The sequence below is a fragment of the Coptis chinensis genome, chromosome 1, assembly GCF_015680905.1.
Source record: "Coptis chinensis isolate HL-2020 chromosome 1, ASM1568090v1, whole genome shotgun sequence".
NCBI classification, from domain to species: domain Eukaryota; kingdom Viridiplantae; phylum Streptophyta; class Magnoliopsida; order Ranunculales; family Ranunculaceae; genus Coptis; species Coptis chinensis.
Window position 1 is genome coordinate 37407397 of NC_141456.1, and position 14673 is coordinate 37422069.

At 33.6% G+C, this 14673-nt stretch overlaps 1 long non-coding RNA gene across 1 annotated transcript; it reads right to left on the reverse strand.

The window, feature by feature from the left end:
• Positions 1–885: 885 nt before the first annotated feature.
• Positions 886–6622, reverse strand: LOC147523825 (uncharacterized). Its single transcript, XR_015196799.1, has 5 exons — positions 6510–6622; positions 5528–5571; positions 3892–4007; positions 2472–2515; positions 886–1279 (listed from the first exon to the last, which is right to left on the reverse strand). It is a non-coding gene; the product is annotated as an uncharacterized LOC147523825 (long non-coding RNA).
• Positions 6623–14673: the final 8051 nt, after the last annotated feature.

Below are 14673 nucleotides of genomic sequence, written 5' to 3' on the forward strand. Positions count from 1 at the left end.
GATGAGTACGAACAAGCGTGCTAGTTGGTTATTGAAGAAGCTTGTTGATAATTAAGTGGATGAGTTCTTAAGACTTTTGTGGGTGTTTTAACTACACTTTAGGTATGCTTTGATGTTGTTCTTTTTATTTTTATGGTGGAGTTCTCAAGTCTTCTAAGTGTTTTGGATGTTTTGGGGGATTACAGTAGTTTTGTATTGGTGCTTTAGTGAGTGCACAATGGTTACATGTTTGTGGCATGTCTCTATTGTTATTGTTAGACAATATTATATACTAGTTAATACCCGTGCCTTCGGCACGGATTTCATGAAGTTATAATATATTGTTGCTCCTTAACAATCATTGATCTCAAATTACAATACTTAGGCAAAGGAATAAATTTTTTTTCTTAGCTTTTACACTTACTTGCCTATGGATAGACTTCAGCTTTGCAACAACATCCAAGAGCTACACCTCTTCCTCCTCAACACGATAGTAATTAACTATTAGAAGTAATTAAAAAATTGAATCAGCAAATACTTGAACATCATCGAACTGTGGTACTCTTCACAAAGTACTATGTTTTATAGCGGATGTGAAAGACCGTTATCTTCTTTAGTTTCGTTACTTTTTGCATCTTAATCAATAATTCTTGGTGATTTTCCAAGTAATTCTTTGATGCTATGTACTTGTAAGTTATGTTCATTTATGTCTAAATGGTAAAATCCAGCTAAATATTGTATAGTGATGAATTTGTGCAGAAAGCCTCAGCACCTACAGTGAATATCATCAGTGGTTGCTAGTTGCTGGTATTGGAGAAGTGTAGATACTCTCCATTGTTCCAACAGTTGGTCTGTGTGATGGTAAAATACAGTAGCATGTAACAATTCAATTGCTCGACAACTTTTTACATACTACAGATACATTCAAATCTTACGTAAAAACAAAAAAACAAAACACACAGAATAGAGATTGCGCTGAACACAAATTACACTGGATCTCACTCACTAACTCACAGTTTTACTATTAAGATTGTGCTAGCAGTATCTGTATAGATTACACTTTTTCTCACATTGTCAATCGTACTTTTACTCTATAAATCAATTTCAAAGAGGTAGCAGATTTTCAGGTAGCAACGGCAGTACCCGCCCCAACACCAACACTACTTCCAATGCCGATTCCAATACCTCCATCGCCAACGACAATGTGAGAGGTGTAACAGTCCAGTGAATATATTTGATAATAGTATGCCAAAGTACCGAAGTCAGAACCAGCTACTACCAAAATCAAAACAGACGACTCCTAAACATACGCAATAAATGCATCATTTTAGACTGTTAGATGAAAACAATATATGCACTAAGTACCAATCAATTTATTAACTGTGCCTATATTGCTAGCAGCATAGCTATTAAGGATCGGGAACAAATACAACAAAATATAAGTTACTTGGTCAAGCGGTTTGATCTACAAATCGTTTAACGTTTCACAGCAGTGCAAGAATTTTTAAGCAATACACTATGCCCCCAAAGAACAACCTATAATATGCCTCATTTCCATGAATAATTAAAATGAAAAAAATGGGAAAAAAAAATATTTGCCATGCAATACGTGTCTAAACCTTAGCAAGAAGGAAGAATAACAAAAACCCAACAATATGCAAAAAAACAAATTCTATTAAAGACCATATATGATTCTTACTATGCAAAAATGGAATAAACATCCCTGTTAACCTACACAACTTTCATCTAATCGTTGCGTGTGTAATGCGCTTAGCTAAGATAGTCTTCACTAAAAGAGCAATGAAATGCTTATAAATAGTCATGCCAAGTATACATAGATTGGTGTCTTGGCATCAATAATGTTAATTTGATGAACATAAAATCAGTGCACATTTGCAATTTGGTCGAGTGGTTTTGCCATACCGCTATAAGTGTACGTTTTTCCTAGGCAATACAACATGTTTATGTATTTGCGCCTCCATTTTAAAACACAACATGAAAATAAAATAAAATACCCGAATAAGGTGTACCTTTGTAGCACATCCTTATTGCTTATAGAGCCTGCTATACAAACTCCATTCGCCGGTGAAAGAATTATAAAATACCATACAAATGGAAAAGAATAGTAATAGAAACAACAAACATAGCAAGTGCAAAACTTTAAACGAAAACAAAAATAGCGAAAACACACAAAAACAAACAAACAACGGTTCCTAAGTTAGGAGGACAAAGAACTAAAATTAAGTACATAGAACTTAGATTACTTTTAGAATTAGTGTGGAATGATTGTTGGGTCCACTTGGGATTGACTAAAGAAGTTACACAATCGGATGTAACTAAATGAAAGAAACAAAAACAGATAAAAAACCTACAATGTAAAACTATTACAGTCTAAAAACAGAGATGAAGAAACAAAGTGCAAGGTTAAGATAAACAAAGTGCAAAGTTAAAAGAAAGGCACTGGAGCGTTAATAACGTGAAAAGGATATTACCTTGGCACAGTTGACCCAAATGAAAGAGATGTGACTTCAAAGTCCTGCAATTGGCAATGAAATCATATTAACCTAAGTGGCCTAAAATGAGGGTACAATCCGTTAAGCGTGTATAAATTTTAAAGGGATTACAGAAAGGTATAATACCTCAAGTGTAATCAATGCCTACCTCAATGACATAACTGAAACCCAAACAAAAATATTGACTAAATTGGTATAAATCTTAACACACGATTATGCAATAAGAAATTAAGTTTATTACAAAGTCTAGGGAACAACATAGATTTACAAATTTCTTTTTTAGGAGGGGAAAGTATCAAAAGGTAAAAGAGAACAAAGTGATCGACATAGGTAGTTGGAGAATATTTCGATTCAACAGGAATGTATATGCAATATTAGTATAATAATACCACTTTGTAACATCCCAAATCTCATGCAATTATATACCTAAGATACATGACTTTTTTAATAAAATTTCGACAGAGTCTCCTTTGTATATTTGACATTTCATATAAATAAATCTGTCAAAACCTAAAAATTTAATAAGAATACATCCAAACCAAATATAAAACCTCATACCTCAGTCGTAAATTAAACTACTAAAAGATATACTGATTCGTAGAACCAGCTACTTAACCATCTCGACCAATGCCAGTTAAGTCAAGTAACCAATCCTCGAATAAGAATAAAACTATAAATATACAAACATCCTAGAAACCCTAATACACTATTTATACAGTGCAACTAACATACATACATACATCTCCACGTTATAAATACATTCAAATCTCACCGAAGCAAAAAAAAATACATCACAGATGACAGATTACAGATTGCGCTGAGCACAAATTACACTTGATCTCAGTCACTAACTCATAGTTTTACTATTAAGATTGTGCTAGCAATATCTATATAGATAACTCTATAAATCAATTAAAAATAAAATAATACATAAATAATAAATAAAACAAAAGCTCTTATCAAATGTCTGCCTCTAATGGAAGAGTTTGTTATGCATATAATGGGGCAATGTCAATATAATTCCAAAAAGCTAATCATATTTAAAACCTCTGAGAAACTTAATTTTGTTTATGTCAATAATATTTTTGTTTCTGTTTTGAATTCATGGAAAAACACCAAAACTAAAAAGAGAAATATGAGGTGGAGGATTGGCATGATCTTTTTTCTTTGACTAACTGTATACAAAGGCAGAGATCCAAATGTTAGATTACGCAGACTTCTTGTCATAAAAGTGGTTAACAAAACATGGCTGCTTTGTTAACAAACCATCCTAATAAGAACGTATAGTGATGAGATTACATAAAAAAAAAATCCATCATTTCCTCATAACACCATTCGAGCAGTACATAATAGTGTCTACAAACTTTTTTAAAAAAAAAGTTTTAGGCTAGAGTTCTACCAAAGATCCTAGCAAAGAAGCACCCAACAAACGCCTCGCACCATATTTCCATGCTTGCAAAGTACTTTTAGCTCTCGTCCACCTCTAGTCCAATCTCCACTGGAAAAGTTTTCCCCCTGAAAAGCACACAGAGTTCCTTAAGTATGTTTGCAACATTACCGGAACAATTTAAAAACGAAAAAAGTACAGTCATGAATTGATCATAGACAACCCAACAATATAATGTCACAACAACAATATAAAACCATGATAAACATTGTTTGAAGGGATTTTAAATGTTCTAAAATATCCACTTTGCTTGACAGCTAGTTTCTAGTTGAAAACCTGAGTTGGAATTAAATCAATAATAGCAATAACGAAAATAAAGGTGGCAATGCATACCTAATTTTATTTCAACAATTTTTTAATGTGTTCTTATATGAGTTTAGTAAAAGCCACGGCCTGAAACATAACATAAATGAAGTATAGTTTCAATCAAGCTAACATAAAAGTGTTAGTTATCTCAAAGTACATTGGTAAATAAAGGTTTTCTGCGGGATAGTAAATCTGAAAACAAAGAACGAATAGAAAAATAGGTTGTATTTTTTTTAACCAAATGGGGTAACAATACAAAATCTACTTAAACAAAAAGGTAAAAATGCCGTCAAACAAGATTACACATAACTTATTCAAAATAGCAAGGCATGCACACACGCTCCGCCACCCAATTTGTCTTCAAATATGTTATTACTATTAAACAAAGTGCGTGTCTAATGTAATAATTATTGAACTCATCCACAATTCAGAACAATGTTTAAGGAAAAAAGTGCAATGTGCTCGGTTAATTAGTTAACTACTCGGCATTTCCATCCTTCCAAATGTTGGAAGGAGAAGAAAGATAGTGGGGACGAATTCATAAAGCATTATATAGTCAAACTAATTACATGCGTGTCACGTAAAATGCCTATAGAAACAATTAAGAAAAAATGTCTTATGATACTCATATAGTTGGCTTCTACTTGCAGGCAAAAATTCAACTAAATAAATTAAGAAAAAGTCATTCTCCAGTTAGCATTACCCGGCAAACTATTCCTAAGTCACATCATTTTATATGTGCTGTCCACACAATGTATTGTTGACACAATAAAATGGGAGGGTCGGGAGGGTCTTAGTCTTTAGGGAATCATTATCATTAAAGGAATTCTGGAAAATAGTTGTGGGAAAGCTCATTGGGGGTGAATGAGACAACTCTAAATTTCCATTTTCTGGCCCCAATCTTGTTCAATCTGATATTCAAAAATCACCTTGAGAGTAATTATGTACTTGCCCCGAATTGGAAAAAGCATATACACACATGATATCATAAATAACTATTAATGATTACTACTATACCGCAATCAACAGATAGAATAAAATCAATTTGGAAAAAAGGAAATACTTTAAGTAACTTCTTTTGCCAAATTTTAAAAGATCCTAGAAAATTCGAATCCCTTAAGGAAAGTAAACAAATTACCAATTATAACAGTTGTAAAGCAAGAAAAGAATGTATGTATTCAACACAAATTTAAAAAACACACCTATTTCTATTTTAAGTCATAAACGGATACAAAACCAAAAGAAATGAAGCTACATCCGGTATAGAAAAAGTAACACTAACCTTTAAATTGGGTGTAATAAACCATATAAGTGGAGGCCATGATTCTCAAGCAACAATAAAACATAAACATTCTTCTATTTCGCTCATCACAATTATAGTAGAGTAGAAGAGCATGAACAAAAATAGATGCCTCAACAAAAGTCATATATATGTATATAAACAAAGAGGAAGAAAGCATCATGTTAAGTAGTATGATGCAAAGAGCGTTAATAATGAAGATGTAGGTTATAAGGCTTGCATGCACCGTAAGAATGTGTAGGGTTTGTGTGCATAAAAAAATGAGATGAACAATCTCGTGAGTGAAAAGAACATGAAAGACAAAGTAAGAGCAGATGCATAGCCCTAATAATAATATAAAAAATAACTATTTAACACATATTGCATTTCGAATTTGGTCTTGACCAAAGGGGTTTCAGTTTCGATCCTCATTGTACTCGTCTCAACATATAAAAAAAGGGGGCCAAAGGTCTCGTAAATTATTGAGCAAAAAAAGGCAACTCCTCGTGACGAAGGTTTTCTCAACCCCAGAAACCCACCACAAAGGCGGAATCACAAACTTTTGGAGCTTGGTCTCCCTTTCCACCCGACTTTCTACACTAATTCAGCACAGGTTTTTGAATGGAGGGGCTTAGTATTTTGACAGTGCAAGGACTCAAGCTATCGGAATAACATTAGAACATAGTGTAATGCAAATACAAAGATACTCCTTGAAAATTAACAAAAAAAAAAAGCAATAACGTAATGTGCGGAAAAGAAAGTGTTAAGGATGGGAAAACAGGTAGGAATTGAAGAGTCATACATGAGAGTAACTTAGAAGAAAACACAGAGGGTGAAAAATGTCTTTCTCTAGAATTGACTGTATCATGGAAAAGTTTAAGGCTGAGCAATCAACAAAAATGGAACTGCATTCATGAAAGGTTCTTCTCATGTTTGAAACTAAATAAAGGGAAAAAAAATAGGACAAAAAAATAACATAACTTACATGAGATTCATTGATCACAGGTGGTGCAAGAGATAGAAACATGCGTACCAAGTACTGGGCGTATTTAAAAAAATAAAGATCCCCAAGAGATGATTTGAGCAGGCAATGCTAAGCTAACATCAAAAAATAAATGAAATAAGGGAAAGTCTGACACAAAAAAACACAATAGAAAATCTGATTTCTAACGGAAGTATGAAGAAATATAATAAACAATTTGGAAAAGAACAAATAATGGAAATACATACCCCCTGTTATGCAAAAGCTTGCACTCCAAAATGGGTAATAACATGAATGAATTAAAAAGCAATCAATCAGAAATGGGGACTTAAATTTTAACGGTCCTTTTAACCCTCCCCTCTCAGTTTTTATCTAGTTGTTGCCCAGTCGTTCCATCGTGAAATTGTTTCGCTTTCACATTCATGCATATGGAATCTGGTACATTTTCAATTTGAAAAACCTAACCACCACTCAATGTGCACTTTGTAACAAAATCATTTTAGTAGGAACAATAACAATTGATTAAAGTTCAAGCTGAAAATAGAGTTCATGAAATGTCATTAAAAATCAAATTGCAAACCTGAAAGAACTTAATTACACAATCATAACCAAGACAACCTTAAGGTGTTATACACATCCAATTTTCATACAAATATAAGATGGTCCAATGGCTATTTGTTTCAAGAATCCTTCCTATCAAGAGAACACAAAATTTTCCAGGACTGGAAATTGTACATAAAATAACCCTTGTATTCTCCAATGGTCCTCAAAACCTTTGCCTTTAATTGCCCTATAATCCTCCCCGTCAATACAAAATATACTTAGATGACGCCTCTATGCTAGAGTTAACACCACTCATTCACTTATGCAATATAAGGGGTATATTTTTGCATTCAAGCTGCTTGAGGCCATGGTCATTATTCTTCTTTGACAACTGCAGTAGGAAATAGAAAAGAAAAAATGAAATTCAACAACTTCAACATTTAGCACTTGGTAATTGACATGAATTTTTTTGCAAAAACAACCCAAGGCAACATTCATAGTGGTCAAAGCATATTATTTATCCCTGTTATGCCAAGTAATGAGTCAAGACAAATCGATTAAAAGCGAAAGTAGATAATAAATGTATAGGGCAAGAATAAAAAAGCAGGGAAAACCTTGCAAAACATGGTTCATTCAATGTACAAAGATATCTACATAAGTAGTACCTTACACACATAAACTTGAAACAGCTAAATAATTGGAGTGTTTTAACCTTGTGCATTAACAAAATAGAAGTTTCAAAATTAGAACTAAAAAATTTGGAATATCAAGAATTTAAGAGAATCGAGTGTATAACCGAAAAAGAGATAAGAAAGAAATCGAATGGAAGGCTTAAGTAAATAGCGTAAACAATTCTAGAAGCTAACATTAAAGACATTTAAAGGACTTTGTACAATATGAAATACAAACACATAAGACTTTTACTTCTCAAATGGCACGGATAATACTCTTACATGATCACCCATGTGACAAATTTGATCTAGCCAATGCCCAACTAATTTCAAGGTCTTAATGGCTTTCTGGTTAATAAATCGACAATCCACACAAACAAGAGCTTGCATCAAATAAATCAAAGGAGAACTCTAACCTTGTGCATAACAGATTCAAAAATAAAATAAAAAATCAAAGTTAAAAATTAAATATCCCGAAACTTTGGAGAAGCATAGGACAAAAACAAACCTAAAAGTAATGACAACTATATGCACCCCGAGCCATTTGTAATAGCAACCACCATATGTGTTTTTACAAACACTACTTACGATAGTAGTATGACCTTCACAGCACCATAATAGCCAAGAAATACACCGAAAGAGAGTGAATATACATTTAAATTAAAGAATTCATAAAACAAAAAAAAAAAAAAAAAAAAAAAAAAAAAATCAAGTAAAAAACTAAACCGACAATTGAGTTAATAACTTAATATTGGATATCAAATCTGAAATAAGCTTATAAGTAAAACTCAAAATCCTCTACTACACAATAGGAAGTATAGATAATTTACCCACCTCCCTTGAAAATACCATATCAAAACAACACAATATCATAAAGATTAAGTTGGGGATCAATTTCAACACTTACGATTTGAGAGTGTAGTACAACTTTGAGAGTGATGACTGCATAAGAGGAAAGAAAATAGATGCATGTAATTGCTTCAAGGAGTTATGCTCTTACCTTGAGAACTGGTTCGATATACACATTAATATTGTTGATGACGAACGGAGATTGTGGAGCCTAGAAGGTGGCGACTGTCGTGTTTTTCATTAATCACCCTAAAAGGTAGTGGTGCTAACTTCATTAAAAGAAGGCGGGGCATATTGAATTATAAGCTTGGTCATAGACGTTCCAAAGTCCTTTAAAAGCTAAGGTATGTATTCACACTTCTTTTTAGAACTGTACTTCATACATTTTCAGCTTTACCACCAACGGGACACTGTAAGCAAATTGCTTAAAAGCAGACATCGTCCTAGAACATCTTAACACGTGCAAATGTTTTTTCTTTATGATGTGCATATAGTAGAGGGCATTAACTCATTTATGCGATGACTTTCAGGTCATGAAGGGAAAAAAACATGAAAATACTTCAACGAATTCATCTTTAATGATATTGCTTACTCTAGAACTATAACAGATTAAATGGCCTTTCTCTCCATGAGGACATATGACCATCGAAAGTAAGAAACGTATTAAGATAAACCTTCGCAAAAAAGTGTCAATCCATAAAAAGTTCTTCAAACATGTATTTGAGGTTCTTATATATAGAGAGGCACTCGGTAGAAATTATAGTTTCTAAGGTGTCTCAAGTTCACAGAAATCAAGACGTATGAACCTCCATTAACGCCACAGACAAAGAAAACATCAAGAAATACTTATGACATTAACCTTACACTACTCAAAGAGAATGAATACGACTCGATCAGGTTTTTGTGTGTGTGTGTGTGTGGGGATATATGAGAATTAGGATTTTTTTTTTCTTTTATACATATTAGAGCAAGTACAAAGGAAAGACACAACAAATGAAAAATGGGCCATTTGAAACCTAGCACCCTAAACAATGTAGTCAAGTGACGGGTGATTATTACATCTTCATATTTGATACATCTATTAGGGAGCGTTGATTGGTTACTGAATTGTGGTGGTTTTATTCACACATTCTCCATAAAATTTGGGTATGTACGACTGGGTGAATGGTGGTCTCAAAGAGAGATGAGTTCTTGAAAACCCTCCCAGCTGCCGCAAGGCATCTTATCTTCTAGATAAATTTCCGTATTATCGTTCTAACATAATTTCAATATTGAGCATGGATGAAAACTATATGACTTTGCATATGGTAACATTATCTATAGTATATTATAGTGCACAAATCTGTATAGAATAATCTATTATCATAACCTATTAGCCTGTCCACATAACATATAGATGAGCAATTAACTGTTTTACACAAACCAATGGGCCATACTATAGCTCCCGACTTTTCTCATAATCATCTAAGAGCTTGTTTTGGCAATTAACATACATTGATACAAAGATTATCGACTATTCAACATTATTTAGTCTTAAGATTAAAAGCGTAAACATGAGTACATGAACATCTCCAAATTTGGGCAATGCCCGAAAAGAAAAAGAGCATCAAATCGAGCCAGTTCTTTATGTTAAGTTATTAAGTCATCAATACACAACAACGGTTTGAAAGTATGTAGCTTAAAACAACCCAACGAAAATTACAATGAATTAAAAGGCGACAAATAGGAATAGAATCGGGAAATAAAACCAAACGCCGCAAGACTTTTTATCAATATTTCAACTCAATAAAAGCGATCAATCCATGAAAATATTACCTCGAAAGGCAAATATTAAACGACCGATATCCTACAAAGCACTGATTATATCAATAGGCGACACTTTTACAGTCCTGCGCACTCATCAATACACATTCCTATTAGAACATTAATCAATATAAGAAATAAATCAAAGTAGCGGTGTACACTTTATTTCGGTTTAACAGTTTTAAAATCATAATCAGTTATAAAAGGGAAAAATAGATGGCATTGTATGGATTCTGACCCTTCAATACACCAAGCAAATAGTTAACTAACCAAATCAAACAAAATTGTTACATTATAATTATAATACACTGCATAGTTTTTGCAGACTTAAACATGTTTCAATCCTAAATATTCCTTTACTCTCCATTTTTGTTTTAATAGAATCATGGAGGTGTGAGAGAGAGATATGATTTTGCCTTTTAATAAATATGAGTTTCCCTTAAAAAGACAATTTGAAACGAAGAAGAAAGTAGAGGCGTTAATACCGTAAAATTAGACCAATCACAAAGTTTGATTATCACAAAGATGCCTTGATTAGAGGCACAACACCTTCTTTTAGTCTTCAAACCAACTACACAAAAGACGATAAAAATCAAAGTTTGACACAACCCCATTTCTTAAACAATGAAAATAAAGTACGTTACCTTGATTTAAGCTCCATCCATTGATCGAGTAAAATGTAAGAAATCTTTTAACCTTTTTTCAATCTTTTGAATGTTAGTAATAATAAATAGGTGGATTAAACAAAATCGGTGGAAGAAGACGGGTGTAAAACCCGAGAGGAGGGAAGTAGCGGTGGGAAAAAAAATAGACTCTTGTTATTTGGAATAAGAAGAAGACATGTGATTTAATACATGTAAAATTAGATCATACCGAACCCAAAGCTGGATAGATAAGAAATTTTCACGCTAATTGCTTGCTTCTTCACTGAGGGGTGGGGGAGACTGGGAGAGAGAACGAATGGGTCTTCACAATTATGACTCCTAATTAAACTGAGAGGTGGAGGGAAAGAGAACCCAAGAGGTTTTCACCATTAAGTCCCAATTAATTTTTGTAATTTCCGAAAGGTCTTCAGTTTTCCCGATAAATATGTTATAATATGCCAATCCTACACGCCATCCTCACTACTTTTTGCTAGATGAAACGGAAGGAACGAATATACAACACAATGTATAGAGTGCAGTTACAAACCTTCCATAAGGTGGAAGCTTTAGAAGATTCATGCAAGGAGCCGATGTTGGCAATCGATAAAGAGCTTCTTCAGAAGCATCAGCGGCTAATCCTCCAGCTTGAGCATGTTTACTCAAGAAACAAATAGGAAAAGAGTTTTTAAAATGATAAGATGACAGTAATATTATGATTTCCTTCTTCAAGGATATATAACCTCTAGATGCAGAACTGCGGTTCTAGATACTTGAACCCAAGCAAAGGTCCGCGAGAGCATCCTGTCACAAACCTGCAAAAGGTGTTTGATCAGTTGAACTGAACTTCAGTGAACCCTCCTTGTTGTACATATAGAGGCAGCAAACATATGTCCTACAATATTCTGAGTACTTCTTTCTGCTTTGCAACCAATGCCATTAAGTAGCAGGAGTAAAAAAATCATTTAGACTGTACACTGAACTGAAATGTACCAAAATGATAAGGTCTATGGTACAACAATTACTTATTTCAAAGATTTCTTTTGATTTTCCAGTGAAAACTTCTTTAGAACCTCCCAGAACATCTCAATAACATAATTTTTCTGCCAAAAAAAAATCAGGTTTATACAATTAAGCAGACTATGATTGAGATGTGCCTACGAACTGTCAAAAATACAAAATGCCTTCAGTGCAAGTTGGTAATAAGTCTTGGCAATGTTAGGTTTCTCTTACCAATTAAAAATATAATTAGGACCTTTGAACCCCCCCCCCCCCCCCCTCCCCCAAGAGATACTTGCAAAACGTACAAAGTCTATCTACAGAGAACTTGAAATTCAACATGTTACATCACTGGTACAAAGTCTATCTACAGAGAACTTGAAATTCAACATGTTACATCACTGGTAATAAGTCCCGGTTTAAGTTACCAATTTAAAAATAAGTGGCCTTTTAACATCCCCCAGCTTTATCGTCACTTTATATATATTAAAAGAAAATCAAAAGTTTGTAGAAGAAAAATCATAACTTGAAAAGATAGTGTAACATACCTTCATGCTATCCGAGAGATCGCCTTGAAGTAATCATCGATCTGATCAAATTTCAATTTGGATTTAAAAACAAATCTTTACATTACGTTGCCATTTGATTTATCCCTTAAGGTTTTCAAAAAGCAATAGCCCAAGTGAGAGGAGAGTGAGGGGCAAAAATAGGGAGGCCGGAGAAACGAAGAGTTTAGTCTTAAACCGGTGACTCTCTTTATATTTATTGAATCCCAACCCGTCCAAGTTCTCGGTGAGACCGAGAACTAAAGTTTTGAACACGAAGGGTTTTCCAATTAATTAATTAAAATTTTTATTGTTTTTATTTATTATGTGGCACTCGTCCGACCGTCGATTTATACCCATTCAAAACAAATCCCAGCCGCGAGTCAGGAAACCGAGCTATTTTGTTAAGTTGATGACTTTGCAGGTGTCATACAAGTATTTGTACTCTATGTTGATAAAACATGGTAGTTTATGTCATTTTTTTTTTCTATATGCTAATTTTTTTTTACAGGTGTCATGTATGTCATATATCCGCAAAACAGGAAAAGTCATGCCAATTTTTATTTTTTATTTTTTTCCCAAAAACTATGAGTTTGGAGAAAAATGATAAATAATATGGATGAAATATTCTGTTTCAGAATTTATTTTCCTTTCCCCAGCTTTTGCATAACAAACAGGATTATTCTTTTCCCCAGTTTTACTTTCCTTTCCACAGTTTACCAAACAGACACCATTTTAAAACTGTTTCCATTCCATTCCATTCTTTTTCTTTGCATTGTGGACCACTTTTTTTATTTTATTTCCTTTCCATTAGTAAAATTTTAACAAACACACCCCTAGTCATACACCGTAGAGAAGAGATAACAACACATTATAAATGACTAAAATACTCCACACCCAATTTCGTCAATCCTTTAGAGTTTTTCCATTTTGACTTTCTTCCTTGGGTCAAAATTAAATTTGGGGCCTTCATATTCTCTTACGAGTTGTTACGCCTGACTAACCTTTGGGCCTATTTTTGTGTTATTAGGCTGAGTCCAATTGTCACAGCCCGAATTTCTAAACAATAACCAAGTGAATATTTGAAATATCATTATCTCAAACATCACTAGGTTCACTTATTTAAAAACCCAGACTATGACGGAGAATACTACACATACAAACCCTAATATCCATGTCATAAAGGAAACAACTTAAAACACAATAACCCCAACAATTATCCGCAATCTCTTTATTTAGATAACATCCTTCCAAATAGAACATCAATCAAGCTCTCCAAATAAAATTCATAACTACCATGTTCTCATGCCATGAAAAAGGTAAACTACGTTATTACATTCTTCCAACAAAGAAATCAAACCTAAAAGAAAACTAACAGACCGCTCCAGGCACGAATCATAATCACACGCCGCGGTTCCACTGCCTTCCACCTATGTTCCCAAGAACACACCCACGTTGCCAAAACAAAGCAAACATGGGTCAGCAAATTTGAATTTGCTGGTATGAGTAGACTAAACACATATAAACATATTAAACTTTACTTATCCAACTAACATTTTAAATCTATCATAACCTAAACATTCTCAGCTTGGAAGACAAGTAGTTCCGTCATCTCAAACGGCATAGTTTCTTCCCAAGCAAAACTTTGAAATTTATTAACTTCCATCTCATTAACTCATTCTAATAACTCGTTTTAATATCTACATATTTGAATTACAACTTACCGATATCCGCTGCTGTATAAGGGTAGGACCGCGTCCCTGCACAAAATATTATTAAGTCCTACCCTCCTGCAAAAGAAAGTTAGAACTTGTATATATTACATATGTAAATATCTTATATGCATTCAAAAGTAAGCCCAACACACTCACATAATCAAATCAATTTCTCTTATAAATTAATCAATTACTTTTCTTATACACCCACCCTTTAGTACCTACTCCACGATTTGCACTCCACACATTTGCCAAATCACACATTCCCGTGTGCCTCTCTCCCCAATCGAATACCACAATATCATAGCCATCTCTGGGCTTTCATACACATATTTCACACGACCTCTTTGGGCACAAAACTTCGTGTCATTCATGGCACATTCAATGAATACCTATCATAT